This window comes from Aotus nancymaae, unplaced genomic scaffold (genome assembly GCF_030222135.1).
Source record: "Aotus nancymaae isolate 86718 unplaced genomic scaffold, 86718_ANA_hifiasm-v0.15.2.pri h1tg000008l, whole genome shotgun sequence".
Lineage (NCBI taxonomy): Eukaryota > Metazoa > Chordata > Mammalia > Primates > Aotidae > Aotus > Aotus nancymaae.
This window is the reverse complement of record NW_026988419.1, coordinates 64,421,839-64,442,407: the sequence shown is the minus strand read 5'-3', so window position 1 is coordinate 64,442,407 and position 20,569 is coordinate 64,421,839. Positions and strand designations below refer to the sequence as shown.

The window sequence follows — 20,569 nt, the reverse complement described above, 5'->3', positions numbered from 1 at the left end:
TCGGGCCTACAAAGGCTGCTGGGAACTGGGTAGGAGCTGAGTCCACAGAGGTTGCTGTGAGGCGAGGCTGGAAGGTGGGCCTGTAGATGCCACCAGGAGGAGGAGCTGGGCCCCAAGAGGTTGACCTGAAGATGTTCTGGACATGGAGAGGATGCCAGAAGGTCAATGCTGGGCCCAGGAGGGCTGCCGGGAGGCACCAGCTTGGCCTGAGGGGGCCACGGGGAGGCCAGGGGCAGGGCCTATGGATACAGGCTGAAACAGAGGCAGGACCTTGGCTGAGCAGAGGTCACAGTGAGGCCACAAGCTGGGTCTGGAGGGTCCACTGAACTGTGGACGCTGGGCCTAGAGGGGCCTAGCACAGGCAGGAGTCAGGCCTGGGGAGGCCACCGGGATGCAGGAGCTGGCCCGGGAGAGTCCATGAGAGGTGAGGTGGGCTGAGAAAGGCTGGTGCGAGGGAGGACCTGGGCACAGACTCGAGGCCAGTGACAGGTGAGAGGTGGGTCCAGAGACGTCTGCCAGATGCAGGAGGTGGGCCTCAACTGGCCAGTGTGAGGGAGGTGCTGGGCCTGTGGACGCAGCTGGGAGGCAGGCAGGATTTTGGACTGGGGAAGCCGCCGGCAGGCAGTGGCTGATGCTGGGGAGGCTGTGGGGAGGCCAGAGCTGGACCTGGAGAGGCCACTGTCAGGAGGTAGCTGGGCCTGTCGAGGCCACCAGGAGGCAGAAGGGATGCCCAGAAGGCCCCACCTGAGGAAGCTTCGGGATGACAGATGAAAGGCTGCCAGTAATTGGCCAAGAGACGAGCCAAAAGAGACTGCCGGGAGGCAAAATGTGGGCCCATAGACGCGGCCAGGAGGACGATCCTGGCCTGGGGAGTTCGCCAGTAGGGAGGCACACGCTGGGCCTCCTGGAAGGCTGGCGAGACACAGGAGCTGGGCCCCATGGGGCCGCTGGGAGACAGGAGCTGGTCCTGGAGGAGCCCACGTGACAACCTATTGTGCCCATGTGATGACATATTGCGCCTATGTTGAGGGGGCCACCAGGAGGGTAGGAGCTGGGCTTGTAGAGGCAGACTTCAGGACCCAATGCTTGGGCCTCCCGAGGCCAGTGGGAGGAGGCAGCGGGAGGAGGCAGCATGAGCTGGGCCAGCAGAAGCTGACTTGGGAACGTCTGGGGCCTGGAGGTGCCCTGGAAAGGCAGGAGCCAAGCCTGGAGAGGCCAGCGTGAGGCATGAGCTGGGTGGGCCTGGACAGCCTGAGTTGAGGGCCTGAGCTTTCGGGCCTACAAAGGCCACTGGAAGCTGGGCAGGAGCTGAGTCCACAGAGGTTGCTAGGAGGCAAATTCGGAAGTTAGGCCTGTAGATGCAGCTGAGAGGAGGAGCTGGGACCCGAGAGGCCTACCTGAAGACGTTCTGGGTCTGGAGAGGATGCCAGAAGGCCAATGCTGGGCCCAGAAGTGCCGCTGGGATGCAATGGCTTGGCCCGATGGGGCCATAGGGAGGCCAGGGGCAGGGCCTGTGGATATAAGCTGCCACAGAGGCAGGAGCTGGCCCTGAGCAGAGGCCACCATGATGGCACGAGCTGGGCCTGGAGGGTCCGCTGAAAGGTGGAGGCTGGGCCCGGAGGGGCCTGGCACAGGCAGGAGCTGGGCCTGCAGAGTTCGGGCCCAGAGAAGAAGCTTCGGACATGGACAGGCCTCCAGGAGGCAGTAGCTGGTCCGGGAGAGTCCATGATACATGAGCTGGGCTGAGGAAGGCCGCTGCGAGGGAGGACCTGGGCCTAGACTCGAGGCCAGCAAGAGGTGAGAGCTGGGTCCAGAGAGGTTTGCCACAGGCATGAGCTTGGCCCCAATGGACCAATGTGAGGGAGGCCCTGGGCCTGTGGATGCAGCCAGGATGCAGGCAGGAAGGCAGGCAGGATCTTGGCCTGGGGAAGCCACCAGCAGGCAGCAGCTGGTGCTGGGGAGGCTGTGGGGAGTCCAGAGCTGGGCCTGGAGTGGCCAATGTCAGGCAGTAGCAGGGCCTGTCAAGGCCACCAGGAGGCAGAATGGAGGCCCGGAAAGCCCCACTTGAGAAAGCTTCAGGCCGACAGAGGAAAGGCAGCTGGAAGCTGGCCAGGAGCTGAGCCAAAAGAAGCTGCTGGGAGGCAGGACATGGGCCAGTAGATGCGGCCAGAGAGGAGGATCCGGGCCTGGGGAGACCGCCAGAAGGGAGGCATAGGCTGGACCTCCCAGAGAGGCTGAGGGGAAGCAGGAGCTGGCCCTGGACGGGCCCATGTGAACACATTTTGTGCCCATGTGGAGGAGATGCCAGGAGGGCAGGAGCTGGGCCTGGAGAGGCTGACTTCAGGACCCAATGCTTGGGCCTCCTGAGGCCAGCAGGAGGAGGCAGCAGGAAGAAGCTGACTCAGGAACGTTTGGGGCCTGGAGATGCCCTGGGAGGGCAGGAGCCAAGCCTGGAGAGGCCAGTGTGAGGCATGAGCCAGTAGGCCTGGAGAGCCTGAGTTGAGGGCCTGAGCTTTTGGGCCTACAAAGGCCGCTGGGAGCAGGGCAGGAGCCGAGTCCACAGAGGTTGCTGTGAGGTGAAGCAGGAAGATGGGCACTTAGATGCCACCAGGAGGAGGAGCTGGGCCCTGAGAGGCTGACCTGAAGACATTCTGGACACACAGAGGATTCCAGAAGGCCAACGCTGGGCCCGGGGGGCCACCAGAAGGCACCGGCTTGGCCCAAGGGGGCCATGGGGAGGCTGGGGGCTGGGCTTGTGGAAACATACTGCTGCAGAGACAGGAGCTGGGCTGAACGGAGGCCACGGTGAGGCCATGAGCTGGGTCTGGAGGGTCCACTGAGAGGCAGAGGCTGGGCCTGGAGGGGCCTAGTGCAGGCAGGAGCCAGACCTGGGTAGGCCGGACCTGGAGAGGAAGCTTCGGGCCTGGACAGGCCACCGGGAGGCATGAGCTGGCCCGGGAGACTCCATGAGAGGCAGGCTGGGCCGAGAAAGGCCAGTGCGAGGGAGGAGCTGGGCCCAGATGCGAGGCCAGCACCAGGCGAGGGCTGGGTCCAGAGACGTCTGCCAGAGGAACGAGCTGGGCCTCAACCGGCCAGTGTGAGGAGGTGCTGGGCTTGTGGACGCAGCCGGGAGGCAGGCAGGAATTTGGCCTGGGGTAGCCGCCAGCAGGCAGTGGCTGGTGCTGGGGAGGCTGTGGGGTGGCCAGAGCTGGGCCTGGAGAGGCCACTGTCAGGAGGGAGATGGGCCTGAGTAAAAAAAATCTTGAGTTAAAAAAAAAATCTTAAGTAGAACTTTTTGTTAGACAAGCCCCCCTTCCCTTGACCTGCTCCTTCTGCTTCTGTAATAATCTGCTTACCGCCCCGACCCTAAACTGGTATAAAAATGTTGACTGCCCTTTGTTCTTGGCCGAGAGGTTTGAGCTCTAGCTGACTCTCAGATGCCAGCATAAATGTGGACTCTCAACAAACTCAGTGCATGGCGCTTCTGTTTAAACTCGCTAGGGCATAACACTATGAGACCATTTAATGACTGCCACTTCTTTGGTAGGCTCTAAGCCCTTCCTCCACTTGGTCACACAAGTCTATGCAATCCCACCACACCCACATGGCACTCCTCACTCCACACACAATGGGTGAAGTATGTGAATATGTGACCATATTTGACACCTCCCTGCCTTTACTCATATTTGAAACAGGTTCCCTTTCTCTTTTCGCTTTTTGTAAGTGAAGCAGATTATGTTGTGGGGCTTCTGTTGTGATGGTGATTAATTTTTGTGTTTAAAGATGATCATGTTCAGCACTCCAGGTTGGGTGACAGAGTGAGACTGTCTCAAAAACAAAAACTTAAATGGTTTTCTTTGATGGAATTTGTAATACTTTGCTTTTGCTTTCTCATTGATCTTTAATGAGACAGTTACTGGATATGTCATCCTTGCTTTCTTCCCCAAAAATGCTCAATAACTTTTCATTTTATTTTTCTTAGTATTAAGCCCCCAACGACAGGGTTCTAGTCAGACCCAATTTTGCACATCTAATGCTTATACTAAATAAATGTTTGTTCAATGAGTGAATCTAAATATTAATTGTAAATATAAAGAAGTCATAATGAGACGGGAACAAAAGGCCCATCTTCATCAAATTAATCTCTTCTTAATTTGTTTCTGCAGATTATCTTACCTTTTAATAAAAATTTAATTCAGTTGCCCACTTGACTGATGTTTTCCAGCCTTGGAATTCCATATCATGAGGGACTTCTGAAAGGAATGTTTTCCAGTAGTCCTTCCACATACAAATCATTTGAATGTGCTTTAAAGTTTTGGTCTTAAAAGAGATCTTCAAAGATCCTAAAAGATAAAACTTTTTTTAAATACCCTTAGGAAGAGAGAGAAAGAAAATTATTATAGAAAATAAAGAATACAACCTAAATAGTATTTTTTTTTTTTTTTTGAGATGGAGTCTTGCTCTGTCACCCAGGCTGGAGTGCAGTGGCATGATCTCAGCTCACTGCAACCTCCACCTCCCAGGTTCTAGCAATTCTTCTGCCTCAGCCTCCCAAGTAGCTAAGATTATAGGCACTTGCCATCATCACCTGGCTAAATTTTTTATTTTTTAGTAGAGACCGGGTTTCACCATTTTGGGGAGGATGGTCTCAAACTCCTGATCTCAGGTGGTTCGCCCATCTCAGCCTCCCAAAGTGCTGGGATTACAGGCATGAGCCATCGCACCCAGCCTGTAAATACTATTTGGAAGCAACCTTTTGCTACTCCCTGCTGGTGACCTTTAATAACCCTCCTCCATTGCTGCTGCACACTGGCACATTACAGGCTACACTTTCATCTGCACTGCAACCACAAGATCAATATTCTTTACCCCTTCAACCTTGTAAGCATGCTATTTTAAAAGAAATAACTTTCCATAAAGAATTCATGGAATGTGAAATAACAATAGTAAGCAGAGGCTGGTTTAGATTAAAAGAGGCATAATAACCAAAGTTAGCACAAGAAGATTGTTTGGATCCAGATATAAAGCAAACAATGAGCTGACACCAAAAAATCATTTTTAGTTTTGTCAGATGTGATGAGATAGTGGCTGTTTGGGGATGTGCACTGAACAGGTAAAATGATGTGAAGACTGTGATTTGCTTTACAATATTCTTGCAAAGGGAAGAAAAGAAATAGAACAAAATGTAGGACAATCTTAATGATCACGGAAATTCAGGAATGGGTATTTTAGTGTTCATTGTACTATTTTCTCTACTTCTGAATAGGTATAAAAACTGTAATTTAAAAATGTAAAAAAAGAAAAAAAAAGTGGCCAGACACCATGGCTCATGCTTGTAATCCCAACTCTTTGTAAAGCCAAGGCAGGGGCATCACTCGGGTCAGGAGTTCGAGACCAGCCTGGCCAATGTGGTGAAACCCTGTCTCTAGCAAAAAAAAAAAAAAAAAAAAAAAAAAAAAACTGGGTGTGGTGGCAGGCACCTGTAGTCCCAGCTACTCATGAGGCTGAGGCAAGAGAATCAGTTGAACCCGGGAGGCAGAGGCTGCAGTGAGCTACTGTACTCCAGCCTGAACAACAGAGTGAGAATCTGCCTTAAGAAAAAATAAGTAAAAATGAATTTACTAATCCCTGCTCTTAAGCCTCATCCAAACAGAACTCTAAAGAGAAACATTCAAGCAATTTATGTGATGCTACTTATATATAGATCTCCCATGCACCTCTGAATGTAACATTTAAATATTTTGCAACATGATGGCTGGGAGTGGCTCAAACCTGGGCATGGTGGCACATGGCTGTAGCCCTAGATACGACTTAGGAGACCGAGACAGGAGGATAACTTGAGCCCAGGAGTTCTAGCCCAGCCCAGAAAACATAACACGACCCTGTTTCTTTAAAAAGAAAAGTCAGGGAGCTGTCAGGGAGCTCACTGATAATTTATTTTGGTGCTATCAACAACTGCTATCAAAACACTACTACAAAATCCAAAATTATATCTATTGCCAGACCTTTCTCCTTACTTCCAAACTCATTTACCAAACTGCCTCCCCCACCTCCACAACTCAACTTGAATGTCAACTTGAAATTAATTAATTAATTTCTTTGCTATTAGATTGGCTTTCCTCTAACATCTAAAGACTTGTCTTAAATTCTTAATTCATGTTATTAGCATCAAATCTGAAGGGATCTAGTGTAGGAGCTCTTTGACATAAGAAACACATGTATTTTTGAGAAATCACACAAAGTGAAATAACTATCATAGCTGTAAAAAGAAATATGCCCATAAATAAATAACAGTAAAAGATTAGAGGCTTTCAGTCATACTAGAGAGTGATGTTAAATCAAATTATTCTGTTAATTCAACAAGAAAATATATAAACCTAATTCTGACAAACTTTCTATAAAACAAAAAAGAACCCTTTGTTGTGGTTGAGAGTGAAAACTGAAAGTTTTAGAAAGAGGTGAGACCAACTGCAGAATGTGCTCATCACGCATCACCAAGGCTGTCCCAATCACACCCTCTGCCTCATCATCCCCCTTATTCCACTTAATTCTTTCCCAGACCATAACCCCTTCTTACATAGTAAATATCTCCTACTTACTACACATTTCCCTGTCAGATTAAATGCTCCGGAATGCATGGGGCAGGGCACTGTCTTCCACACTGCCCAGTTTCCAACACCTGACTCACAGGTACCAAATGACTTCAGGATTATGAGGTTGGAAGTAGTGATCATTTCCTCAATACTTGCAGTGGTTCACAGCAATGAAAATCCTAAGATTTCCTTTCCCCTTTTGGGGACCATAAAGAAAGCAGCAATATTGTCAGAGGCATTTGAACCAGAGCAACTCCATCTAAAATAGGAGTTGGGTAAAATGAGGCTGAGACCTGCTGAGTTGCATTCTCAGATAGTTAAGACATTCTAAGTCACAGCGTGAGGAAGGAGGTCAGCACAAGATACAGTTCATAAAGACCTTGCTGATAAAATGGGTTGCAGTAAAGTGGCCAGCCAAAACCAAGATAGTGACGAGAGTGGCCTCTGGTCATCCTCACTGCTACTACACTCCCACCAACACTATGACAGTTTACAAATGCCATGGCAACGTCTCAAAAGGGGAAGCATAAAAATAACCCATTCCTGGCCAGGCACAGTGGCTCACACCTATAATCCCAGCACTCTGGGAGGTCAAGGTGGGTGGATCACCTTAGGTCAGGAGTTTCAGAGCAGCCTGACCAACATGGTGGAACCCCCATCTCTACTACAAATAAAAAATAAAATTAGCTGGGTGTGGTGGTGCACACCTGTGATCCCAGCTACTTGGGAGGCTGAGGCAGGAGAATCACTTGAGAACCTGCTTGAGAAGTAAAGACAGGCATGATCTGGGCTGTCAGAGCCACTATGCTGAAGCAGGAGGAAAAAGTCAGCCAGCAGTGCTCTGTGAAAAATAAAAGGAGGATGAGTCGGTGAGCCTCGAGGCTGAGGTGAGACAGTGCTCAGTGAAGACCTCTCCAACATGGTGACATTTCGACTGTAATGCTAATAGAAAGAAGAAGCACAGAAAGGCCTCAACTAACAGCATTCCACAAACACCAGCCCTCAGTGCAACAGTGCCAGGAGGCTGTGACCTGAGAGGAAGAAAGGCACACAAATGACCAGAGTGGCTGGCACAGAGCAAGTGAGCCACAGTGGGCACGTGGGAAAAGCAGAGGAATGGCAGAGGGCAGCTCACCCATGCCCCTACAGATCCAATCAGGGTCTGAGGTTTACTCCAAGTACAGTGGAAGCCATTACAGATGAGAGTCCAGAGAATGACAGGCTCCACCTCCTACTTTCAATGAGCCTGACCTGGCTGCTCTGTGGCACGGCTCTAACTGAGCACTGGAGGGCAGTGAAGGAGGATGGGGTAGAACCTGGGCTTTGTGTTCGGGCAGAGTCAGCAGGCCTTGCTACGCTGGATATGAGAAGGGAGACAATCATACCTCCGGGTAACTCCTGGGCATCTGGCTTGGGCTTGTAGACCCTGAGAGGAGCTCATGGAGAAGGAAATGGGGACTTTGCCTGGGACACATGAAGCCCAAGGAGGGGTCAAGCAGATAGGTAAATACAGAGGTCTGGTATGAGGAGCATCTATCTTTAGGGCCAGGAATGAGAGTCTCAAAGACACAGACAACATAATATTTTCAAGAGGTGGGCAGGGTGGGATTATCTGTAAGTAAGACACAGTAAGAGAGAAAGAGGCTGGGCAAAGTGGCTCATGCCTGTAATCTGAGCACTTTCGGAGGCCAAGGCAGGCGGATCACGAGGTCAGGAGTTCAAGACCAGCCTGACCAACATGGTGAAACCTCATCTCTACTAAAAAAATAGAAAAATTAGCCAGGCATAGTGGCAGACATCTGTAATCCCAGCTACTCAGGAGGCTGAGGCAGGAGAATCGCTTGAATCAGGGAGGCAGAGGTTGCAGTGAGCCAAGACTGTGCCACTGCACTCCAGCGTGGGTTACAAGAGGAAGATTCTATCTCAAAAAAAAAAAAGAAAGAAAGAAAGAAAGAGGGCTCAGGATGAAGCTGCCAGCTGGCACTCTCCAGTGTAGAGAGGATGAGGGCAGGGGCCTCAAGAGACTGAAAATGAGACAGAGAGGAGCCAAGAAAGAGTCCACAAGATTTGAACATTTTTATAAAAAATGAGGGGGCAGAGAACAATAACCTAGAATTCTGCTGAGAAGCAGAATAAAAATGGGGCAGAGAGCAACTCTGGGTGGCAAAAGGTGTTGAATAAAAAATTAAAACTAAGTATTTTGAAGTGTTGATGAAGTATTTAAGGAACAAGATAGAAAACACAGGTTGGCTGAGGTTGTACCTTCAAATGCCCAGTGGTGGCTACTGCCAAAGCTCTCTCTGTTACTACAGAGTGGCACCCAGGCACAGGTAAAGCCCAAAGAAAAGAGGCTTCCCAATGGTGTCAATCCTCCTGCAGAAAACCTTTGACTGTACAGAAAAATCTACTCAGTAAAAAGCATAAGTGTTTCCATTACTCGACTCTCCTCCTATGTAGGATTAAAATTTCTATAATCTATTCATATTAAAAACTGTAGGATGGCCAAGCATGGTGGCTCACATCTGTAATCTCAGCAATTTGGGACACTGAGGCAGCTGAACCACCTGAGGTCAGGAGTTTAAGACCAGCCTGACCAACAAGGCAAAGCCCTGTCTCTACTGAAAATATAAAATTAGCCAAGTGTGGTGGTCATGCCTATAATCCCAGCTAGTCAGGAGGCTGAGGCAGGAGAATCACTTGAAACTGGGAGGCAGAGGTTGCAGTGAACTGAGATCCTGCCATTGCACTCCAGCCTGGGTGACAGAATGAGACTCCATCTAAATTAAAAAAAAAAAAAAAGTCAGAGAGTCCAGATATAGTGGCTCATGCCCGTAATCCCAACATGTTGGGAGGAGGGGGAATCAACTCAGGTCAGGAGTTTTAGGCTAGCCTGGCCAAAATGATGAAACCCCAACTCTACTAAAAATACAAATATTAGCCAGGCATGGTGGCAGGTGCCTACAATCCCAGCTATTTGAAAGGCTGAGGCAAGACAATCACTTGAACCTGGGAGGTGAAGGTTGCAGTGAGCCAAGACAGTGCCACTCTGCACTCCAGCCTGAGCAACAACACTGAAACTCCATCACCAAAAAAAAAAAAGCAGAACAGTAAGAGAAAACTGGAGCTGAGTCCTACTCATTGTACATACTTTCCTAAGATAAAACTTTATACAAAACATTACCACCAGGTGTGGTGGCTCACATCTGTAATACCAGCACTTTGGGAGGCCAAAATGTGGGAATCACAGAATGAGGAGTTCAAGACAAGCCTGGCCAACATGGTGAAATCCACCTCTACCGAAAAAATACAAAAATTAGCTATACATGGTGGTGTGCACCTGTAATCTCAGCTACTCAGAAGAGTGAGGCAAGAAAACTACTTGAATCTGGGAGGCAGAGGTTGCAGAGAGCCACTGTACTCCAGCCTGGGTGACAGAGCAAGACTCCATATAAAGAAAAGAAAACAAAACAAAAGACATTACTCAGTAATATACTTTAAAGGAGGAAAAAAAGGCTTACCAAATTTTTTGCAGAAAAGCTGATCCACTGTCTTTCTTAATTTGGTGATTCTGGCACATCATTCTTCCTTTACTGTCAAAATCACAAAAATACAAGTTTTCTCAATGTAATGGGTTTACTAACTTGGGTTGTTAAATATTATTATTATTATTATTGTTTTAAGAAGGGGTTTCACCATGTTGGTCAGGCTGGTCTTGAACTCCCGACCTCAGGTGATCCACCCACCTTGGCCTTCAAAGTGCTTGATTACAGGCGTGAGCCACCACACCCAGCCTAAATATTATTATTATAAAATAGGCAGTATTTTTTCTTTCCTGTGACTAAAACTATTTCTAAGATTCCAGAATGTACTTATTACTGAAACAATGCTAACACTGAACAAAAAAAGGAAGGACCAGACATTCATTAAAGCTGGAAAAAAGCAGAACTCGGTGTGCTCAAGAACAGCTACCAGGCCAGGCACAGTGGCTCACGCCTGTAATCCCAGCACTTTGGGAGGCTGAAGTGGGCAGCTCACCTGAGGTTAGGAGTTCAAGACCAGCCTGGCCAACAGTGAAACCCCATCCCTGCTACAAATACAAAACTTAGGCAGCCATGGTGGCAGGTGCCTGTAATCCCAGCTACTTGAAACATGAAGTAGGAAGATTTGCTTGAACCCAGAAGGTGGGAGCATACAGCAAGCTGATATCATGCCACTGCACTCCAGCATGGGCAATCCAGCAAAACTCCATCTCAATAAATAAATAAATAAACAGCTAGCAGGTGACATTTGCTATGGGGAGACCAGGGACATGATCTTGCTGGCAATCCTCCCATTTTAGTAAATCTAAACAGTTTAATTCCATTCTGTTTTGTCACCACACCATGCCAGAGCCAAAACTAGTGAGAAAATCAATTCTATTTCTTTAAAAACACATCTAACAATTAAGACATGACATGCATGGCTCCATACTCTAAAAGGAAACCTTCTTATGTTCTGGGTATCATGAGCATTTGATGAATGCTTGTTCAGTTGACTGGTGTAGACTTGAACAATAAACTGTTCAATGCACTATGCCAAATAAATATTGCATCTGAGAAGGACAAAGATTGTTATTTTACTGCTGTCTACCCATTAATCCCGTATCTACATGTATTTATAATGGGTTAATACAAAGAGAATAAGTTGACTGTTTTAGAGAGTATTAGAATTTTGACAGCATAAATTCTCTTATCCTGGAAAACAATTAATAGTTAGAGACATATTATTTCATGTGGAAGGTACCATTAAAGAAATCAATGTTAATCATTAAATAATTATTGCACATAATCTTCTCATCTGACTTAAGACTGAAGACGTACCTCCTGAAGCTGGTTTATCAAGCTGTAAATCTTCAGCTATTGAATTCATAAGTTCATGTCTGAAAGGTGAGAATATTTAATATTCACTAGGCAATATTTAGCAAAGTAATATCCATTAGTATATATTTAATATTTAATCACCAAGGGTGGTTTTGAAAAGAAAAGTCAGGCTGGGCACAGTAACTCCTGCCTGTAATTCCAACACTTTGGAAAGCTAAGGCAGACAGATCACAAGGTCAAAAGTTTGAGGCCAACAAGGCCAACATGGTAAAACCCCATCTCCACTAAAAATACAAACCTTACCTGGGTGTGGTGGCAGGCACCTGGAATCGCAGCTACTCAGGAGGCTGAGCTGGAGAATTGCTTGCACCCAAGACGGGGAGGTTGCAGTGAGCTGAGATCACATCACTGCATTACAGCCTGGGTGACAGAGCAAGACTCCCTCTCAGAAAAAAATTAAGAAAAGACAATCTGAATGCTTGAGCACAACTAAATCTTCAGTTGAGGTTTCTAAAGAGTAACAAAAAAAATAATTGCAAATTGTCTCATAAGCTGCTTCATGGAGCATGTGTCCTCACAAGTAAAGTGGTAATTTGGCAACACACAGCTCTTTAAAGCATACTACAAAAATCTTAAATGGGATCCTTCAATATTGTATTGCATTCAAAGCTATCTTCCTTTACATATCTACAAAAACAATCATATATTCCCACATATGCTTTAAAAATCTCAGGCCTAAAAGCAAGACATGGATACTCTTTTCTTCAGCAAAAGTAGCACAACATTGTAAAAGAAAATGTAAGTTGCATGCCAGTCAGGTGTGGGCGGTGTTCATGTTTCAAAAGCTAAAACTGGTATGACTTACTCAAAGTTGGACCCAGATAAATTAAAAAGGGGAAGATAAAAAATACATAAAATAGGCTGGGCACAGTGGCTCATGCCTGTAATCCCAGCACTTTGGAAGGCCAAGGAAGGTGTATCACAAGGTCAGGATTTCGAGGCCAGCCTGGTCCATATGGAGACTGAGGCAGGAGAATTGCTTGAACCCAGGAGGCAGAGGTTGAAGTGAGCAGAGATCATGCCACTACATTCCAGCTGAGGTGACAAGAGTGAAAACTCTGTCTCACAAAGGAAAAAACATTCCTTTGGGAAGTCCTTCTACATAAAGATCTTCAACATGAGACTGGAGAAAAGGGGCATAGGATCACCAACAGACCATTGGCTTTTACTGTTTGAGCTATCAGGACAAAAAGAAACAGGGAGATCATTTAAACACAATCTGTATTGCTCTTTAACTTTTTATGTTTGAGATGGAGTCTTGCTCTGTGGCCAGGCTGAAGTGAAACAGCACAATCTCAGCTCACTGCAACCTCCGTGTCCCAGGTTCAAGTGATTCTCCTGCCTAAGCCTCCTGAGTAGCTGGGACTACATGTGCCTGCTACCATGCTCAGCTGATTTTTATACTTTTAGTAGAGACGGAATTTCACCATGTTTGCCAGGATGGTCTCGATCTCCTGACCTCGTGATCCACCCGCCTTGGCCTCCCAAAGTGCTGGGATTACAGGCATAAGTCACTGAGCCAGGCATTGCTCTTTAACTTTTATAATTTGATGTTTACTTCTGTTATTGTAATTCAGTCCAAAGAAAAACAGTGTGAGGAAAATAAAAATAACACTAAAAATGCTAATATTCTGTTCATCAAAGTTTGCAGTGAAATATCCCACTACAGACAGGCAGGGTGACTTACCCCTGTAATCCTAGCACTTGGGAGGCCAAGGCAGGTGAATTACCTGAGGTCAGGAATTGGAGACCAGGCTGGCCAACATGGCAAAACTGCATCTCTATGAAAAATACAAAAATTAGCCAGTTGTGGTGGTGAGTGCTTGTAATCTTAGCTACTTGGGATGCTGAGATAGGAGAATCACCTAAACCCAGGAGGCAGAGGTTGCAGTGAGCTAAGATCACCCCATTGCACTCTAGCATGGGTGACAAAAGCAAAACTCCACCTCATAAAGAAAAGAAAAGATAGGTAGATCCCATTACTTTAAGGCCATGTAGCTACAGCCAGACTTTCTACAGAAATCCGAACCACATTATAAGGTGAGAAAAACATACCAGCTAATATTATTTAATACATACAATACTAAATGGAAGAGGTAACATTTTCAAAACAGAAACATTAGTGTAACCTTATTGGACTTATAAAAATAATTTTTTTAATAACAGAAACAGAAGATTCCCTGAACTGCAACTTTTAAGCTAGTATTCATTTACTCAAGATTCAACTAATATAACAGCTATAAAAAGTCAAGAGCTGGGCTGGGCATGGTGGCTCACACCTGTAATCCCAACATTTTGGGAAGCTGAGGCAGGCAAATCACCTGAGGTAGACAGTTCCAGACTAGCCTGACCAACATGAAAAAAACCCATCTCTAATAAAATATAAAATGAACTGTGGCATATGCCTCCAGCTACTCTGGAGGCTGAGGCAGAAGAATAGCTTCAACCCGGGAAGCAGAGGTTGCAGTGAGTTGAGATTGAGTTATTGCCCTACAGCCTGGGCAATAAGAGCAAAACTCCATCTCAAAAAAAAAGAAAAAGTCAAGAGCTACCCAAGTGGGGGTGGTTCACACCTGTAACCTGAGCACTGTGGTAGGCCAAGGTGGCTGGATCACCTGAGGTCAGGAGTCCGAGACCAGCCTGGCCAACACGGTGAAACCTCATCTCTACTAAAAATAAAAAAATTAGCCAGGCATGGTGGCACTTGCCTGTAGTCCTAGCTACTAGGGAGCCTGAGGCAAGAGGATCGATTCAACCTTAGAAGTGGAAGTTTCGGTCAGCTGAGGTCACACCACTGCACTCCAGCCTGAGTGAAAGAGCAAGACTCTGTTTCAAAGAAAAAAAAAAAAAGAAAGTCAAGAGCATGGGGAGTATTAAAATCAAACATAATCAACAGTCTCCCAACAAAACAGCTCCATTTTGTTGCTATCATTCTGTTAAGGTCTATCTGCTAAACACTGATATTTGTACTAACATTTCAAGTGCACCATATAGCACATTAGTGCTTAGATTTAATATCCTTTGCTGTACACTAAACTTGAATATCATACTTTCATATTACAAAAAAAAACTTTTCCTAAGGCAATTACCATTAATATTGCTTTAAAATTATAAAATGTGAAGATTTTTTATAATTTCACTTTTTATAATTTCACAACAGATGAACATTGTTGTCTTTAAACAAAATAATCTAATAAACCACCATCACAACAAAAGCCCCACAACATAATCAGTTTCAACTTATAAAAGCACTGACATTTATAAAAATTGTCAGTCAACTTATAAAACAGTGAATTCATAAAACTTTAATAGCAAATGATTTTTACTCAGAATACTACTAAATTAACAATATCATAAAAACATAGGCCGGGTGTAGTGGCTCACACCTGAAATTCCAGCACTTTGGGAGGCCAAGCCGGGTGGATCACTTGAGGTCAGGAGTTCAAGACCACTCTGGCCAACATGGTGAAACCCTGTCTCTACTAAAAATACACGTTAGCTGAGTGTGGTGGTGCATGCCTATAATCCCTGCTACTTGGGAGGCCAAGGCAGAAGAATTGCTTGAAACCATGAGGCAGAGGTTGCAGTGAACCAAGATCTCATGCCACTGCACTGCAGTTTGTGCAACAGAGCAAGATTCTGTCTCAAAAAATAAATAAATAAGTAAATAAAAATATAAGATGCATTTATTGTGTATTTATATACCCGGTATTATGTGAAGCACTGTAGCATGTTATCAAATCTTCGAGATAGATCTTCCGTTCTCACAACCACAAAAGAGCATACTAAGGCTCAGACAGGATAAGAGACTTGGCCAAGCTGACCTCAAGATCTGCCCACCTTGGCCTCCCAAAGTGCTGGAATTACAGGCATGAGCCACCATGCCAGACCAAATACCAAATTTAACAAAGCAGATAAAGAGAAACAATTAGTTAAAAAATATATATATATATTAATTAAATCCCTAAGATCCAGGGCTTTGCAATAAATATGTAAATAAATCCCAAATATCCATGCTGAAAGTTTAAAAGAAATGCTAACCGATAATTTAAGGATACAACTTTTCCTTAGCTTTGCAGTAATCTAGAAACAAAGAATGTTTCTAATATTTAGACAGACACTACAAGATGAACAGTGACTCTATTGTGTAAATACTCATGAACAAAGTATTACAGGACTTTTCCAGTTTAGACATACCATATTTTCTTTCAGATAATTCTTCAATGGGTTTACACAGATCAGTGATAAGATCATTCCATTTCTCTGAAAATTGAGCAAAGGTTGATTGTCAATAATATGTCCTTATATCAGAGCAACATTAACATATAATGACTTATTTCCTATATTTTACATCTCAACAGTCCGTATCATTTTACTGCTTTTGAAAAAATTTTTCCCTTTTTTGGTGGTTCGTATAATTAGTTTAACTGGAGATAGTAAGAAAAGTTTTAAAGTCTAGTACCTCTTTTTATCCTTTTAATTTCTGAAAAGGAGGAGGGCAGAAAAGATCAATCAAATTAAATAAGACAACAAGGAGGCCACAATGAGAATATCTCCAGGGGTCTTTTAGCAAACTTCCTAAAACATGTCTCAGCTGTGCGGAAATAAGACTTTACAGCAGCCAGCGAGGTGATGCAGGCCTGTAATCCTAGCACTTAGGGAGCAGAGGTAAGTGGATCACTTTGAGCTGAGGGCAACATAGCAGAAACTTCTGTCCCCTCCCCCACCTTCCACTACCCCCCCCTTGTCCCCATCTCCTCCAAAAATACAAAACTTAGCCAGACATGGTGGCAGGCACCTGTAGTCCCAGCTACTCAGGAGGTTGAGGCAGAAGAATCACTTAAACCCAGGAGACAAATGTTGCAGGAAACAGAGACCGCAGCCAGCCTGTGCAAAAGAGCAAGACTCAAAAAAGAAAAAAACAAGTTTAAGAGGAACCCCAAAGCAAAAATCCCAACCCTTTTTCTCCCAATCACTGAAACACCAGAAAGGTGTAATAGTTTTACAGCATACCTGTAATAGGCTGACAGTGACCCCCCCAAGATGCTCATAATCTAATCCCAGGAACTGGTGAACATGACCTCATATGGTAAAAGGGGCTTTGCAGATAATGAAGTTAAGGATTTTTGGCAAGGAAGATTATTCTGGCTTGTCACAGTGGGGTTGATGTACTCACCCAGATCCTTATCAGAGCAGAGCAGGTGATGGAGAGTGATGGGAAGTGTAGTGATGGAAGCAGGAACCTCGAGTCATTCAAGATGGGCAGCACAAGCTGAGGAGTGCAGGCCACCTCCAGGGCCAGGAAACTCATTCTCCTACAGAGCCTCAGAAGGTACCTGCCCTGCTCCCACCTTGAGTCAGTGGGACTGACTTTAGAATTCTGGCCTTCAGAACTGTAAGGGAATACATCTGTGTTGCTTTTTTTTTTTTTTTTTTTGAGAGAGAGAGAGAGAGTTCCACTCTTTTTACCCAGGCTGGAATGTGATGGCACAATCTCGGCTCACTGCAACCTCCACCTTCCAGGTTGAAGCAATTCTCCTGCCTCAGCCTCCTGAGTAGCTGGGATTACAGGCACGCACTACCACGCCCAGCTATTTTTGTATTTTTAGTAGAGATGGAGTTTCTCCATGTTGGTCAGGCTGGTCTCGAACTCCCGACCTCAGGTGATCTGCCCACAGCCTCCCAAAGGGCTGGATTACAGGCATGAGCCACCACACCCAGCTACGTCAATGTTGTTTTAAGCCCTAAGTGTGTCATAATTTGTTGCAGTAGAAACAGGAAACTAGTATTGTAGTGAAGCCTCAAAACCCACCTGAAGGGGCTGGGTGCAGTGTTTCATGCCTGTAATCCCAGCATTTTGGGAGGTCAAAGTGGGCAGATCACTTGAGGTCAGAAGTTCAAGACCAGCCTGGTCAACATGGTGAAACCCTGTCTCTGCAAAAAAACTAGCTGGGTGTGGTGGCACATGCCTGTAATCTCAGCTACTTAGGAGGCTAAGACATGGGAACTGTTTGAACCTGAAGAAGGGGAGGCAGAGGTTGTAGTGAGCTAAAATTGTGCCACTGCACTCCAGCCTGGGTGAGAGAGCCAGACTCCAACTCAAAACAAACAACCCCACCTGAAGAAAGTTTCCAGTTCTGCCAGCAGTCCCCCACCCAACCCCCAGAAGTAGACATTTCTTCTTCAGGGTATTTTTTTGTTGTTGTTGGAGTCTCACTCTGTTGCCCAAGCTAGAGTGCAGTGGTGTGATCTTGGCTCCCTGCAACCTCTGCCTGCCTGGATCAAGACATTCTCCTGTATCAGCCTCCTGAGTAGCTGGGATTACAGGCAAGTGCCACCACACCTGGCTAATTTTTTTGTTTTTAGTAGAGACAGGGTTTTGCCATGTTGCCCAGGCTCTACTCAAATTCCTGGCCTCAAGTGATCCATCTGTCTCAGCTTCCCAAAGTGCTGGGATTACAGGTGTGAGTCATGGCACTCAGCACTCACCAAGGCCTTTGATAGCATGCTTTTCCTGGTGATCAGTCCTTGTCTGGTCTGGCTCTGCCACACTCTTCACCACACCAAGGTGGAATCCTTAGCTACTTTTCAGAAGAGGAGAATGTGTACTTTAATCCCAGCTCGGTATGGTTCAGATCTGCATTTAACTCATGGAACCTGGCTGCTCCCCAGGCCCTGGAGAAAAAAAGGGTCTCTCTGTGGGTATGATACAGGATGAGCCAAGATCATGCCACTGCACTCCAGCCTGGGCTACAACAGCGAGACTCCACCTCAAAAAAACAAAACCAAAAAAACCAGACTCCATCTAAAAGAAAAACAAAGACAAAACAAAAACAAATGTGGCATGGCAAAGAAAATAATTACTGTGTTAAAGACAGTTTCATAGAAAATAAAAGACAGTACAATAAGCTGTCTTTTTGGATGAGTGTAATTGTTAATCTCATTTTACAGCTAAACAAATGAGCTCAGGGCAAGTGTGGTGGCTCACACCTGTAATCATGGCATTTTGGGAGGCTAAAGCAGGTGGATCATGAGGTCAAGAGATCGAGACAATCCTTGCTAAAATGGTGAAACCCCATCTCTACTAAAAATACAAAAATTAGCTGGATGTGGTGGCACGTGCCTGTAGTCCAAGCTACTCAGGAAGTTGAGGCAGGAGAATCGCCTGAACCTGAGAGGTGCAGGTTGCAGTCATCCAGGATGACACCACTGCAAAAGAGCAAGACCCCGTCTCTAAAAAATAAAAAATAAATAAAATAAGTAAAAGAGAAACAGGCTCAGAGAATGTTATTTGATTGGACCATGTTGCATCTCTGAACAGTGAAGCTGAGATCAGACTTCATGTGTAACTCCCCTAGCCTACCAGGGTGCCTCTCACAAAGGGAAGACATATAAATTTGGGGTAATATACAAAGATGCTGGAACAGTCAATTCTACATACAGTACTTCCATGTTCATCAAGGGAAACCTTAAAGGAAGGTGAAAATGCTTCTAGAAGGGCCTGGACACCAATGCCCTTACTTGTTGCCTTTGGGCTCTTCCTCCAAGGGTAACAGTGACCTGAAATTACTGACTGTTCCAATCAACGGGAGAAAATGGTACCAAGGTCTCCAACATCAGGCAAATTCACTTGAGGACCTATCTGTGTGCTTGGACAGACAAAACTGCTTTTGTAAAGGATACTGTATTTCAGAAAAACAGAATCACTTTAACAACTAATAACACTGTAAAATGCTGATGCGTTGAGTGCTACTTTAGAAAAATATGCTCAAATGTAGGAAAAAATTCTGATAGAAAACTACATATCAATTATCTAGCTAGCTATCTAGAGACATGGTCTCATTCTTTTGCTCAGGATGGAGAGCAGTGGGATGATCTTAACTCAGTGCAGACCTGCTCCTGGCCTCAAGTGATCCTCTTGCCTCAGCATCCTAAGTGGGTGGGGCCACAGGTGGACAGTTACACCTGCCTTTTTTATTCGTTTGTTTTGTAGAGTCAGGGTTTCACTACATCGCCCAGGCTGGTCTCAAACTCTGGAGTCTCGCTCTGTCACCCAGGCTAGGGTTCAGTGATGTGATCTCGACTAACTGCAACCTCTGCCTCCTGGGTTCAAACAATTCTCCCATCTCAGCCTCCCGAGTAGCTGGGACTACAAGGCATGTGCCACCCCATGGAGCTAATTTTTGTAGAAACCAGGTTTCATCATGTTGGCTACACTGATCTCGAACTCCTGACCTCAGGTGATCCACCTGCCTTGGCCTCCCAAAGTGCTGGAATTACAGGTGTGAGCCACCAAGCCGAGCCACAGACTTTGTTATTAAATAGTCTAACCCAAGCGGGGCGCCGTGGCTCACACCTTTAATCCCAACGACTTTGAAGGCCAAGGTGAGAAGATGGCTTGTACTCAGGAGTTCGAGACCAGCCTGGGCAATATGGGGGCAAGACTCCCCCCGATCTCTACAAAAAAATACAAAATATTAGGTCAGACATGCACTATGCCTGGCTAATTTTTGTATCTTTTGTAGAGATGGGGTTTTGTCATGTTGCTCAAGCCGGTCTCACACTCCTGATTCCAAGCCATCCTCCCACCTCAGCCTCCCAAAGTGCTGGGATTACAGGGCCCAGGCAGCCTCAATTTTTCTTTAAGCAGTCCCTCAATGTCGCACGCTTGGATAGTTTTCTTTATTTTTTTAGACAGGGTTTACCTCAGTCTCGCAGGCTGAAGTGCTGTGGTAGAATCATAGCTCATTGCAGCCTTGAACCTTGGGGTTCAAGTAGCTGCGAGGCTGAGGTGGGACTACAGAAATGGGGTCACACCACTTTGCCAGGCTGCTCTTGAACTCCTGGCCTGAAGAAAACTTCCCACCTCCCCAGCGTCCGGACACACTTTTTCTATTTTTGACCCACATTAACATTGTGCTGGGTCGGAGTTTGTTACCTACCCTTCTCCAGCCAGCAGCACACAGGATGCAGCGGGAGGTGGAAGTTACCAGGCTCTGCTCTGCGGAGAAGACAATCCAGCTCCAAGGCAACACACCTCCGCGCGAAGTCGCCGAA

At 46.0% G+C, this 20,569-nt stretch overlaps 1 long non-coding RNA gene across 5 annotated transcripts; it reads right to left on the bottom strand.

Moving 5' to 3' along the window:
* Window positions 1-2,409: 2,409 nt before the first annotated feature.
* On the bottom strand, window positions 2,410-20,568 carry LOC105707585 (uncharacterized). 5 transcript variants are annotated; one of them, XR_010341496.1, is made up of 9 exons: window positions 20,455-20,568; window positions 16,689-16,905; window positions 16,311-16,417; window positions 15,710-15,775; window positions 14,269-14,338; window positions 11,453-11,511; window positions 10,112-10,183; window positions 4,177-4,343; window positions 2,410-3,246 (listed from the first exon to the last, which is right to left on the bottom strand). It is a non-coding gene; the product is annotated as an uncharacterized LOC105707585 (long non-coding RNA). The 5 variants fall into 5 exon arrangements; XR_010341495.1 differs by having other exon boundaries at window positions 16,311-16,399; XR_010341494.1 differs by having other exon boundaries at window positions 16,311-16,905.
* Window position 20,569: the final 1 nt, after the last annotated feature.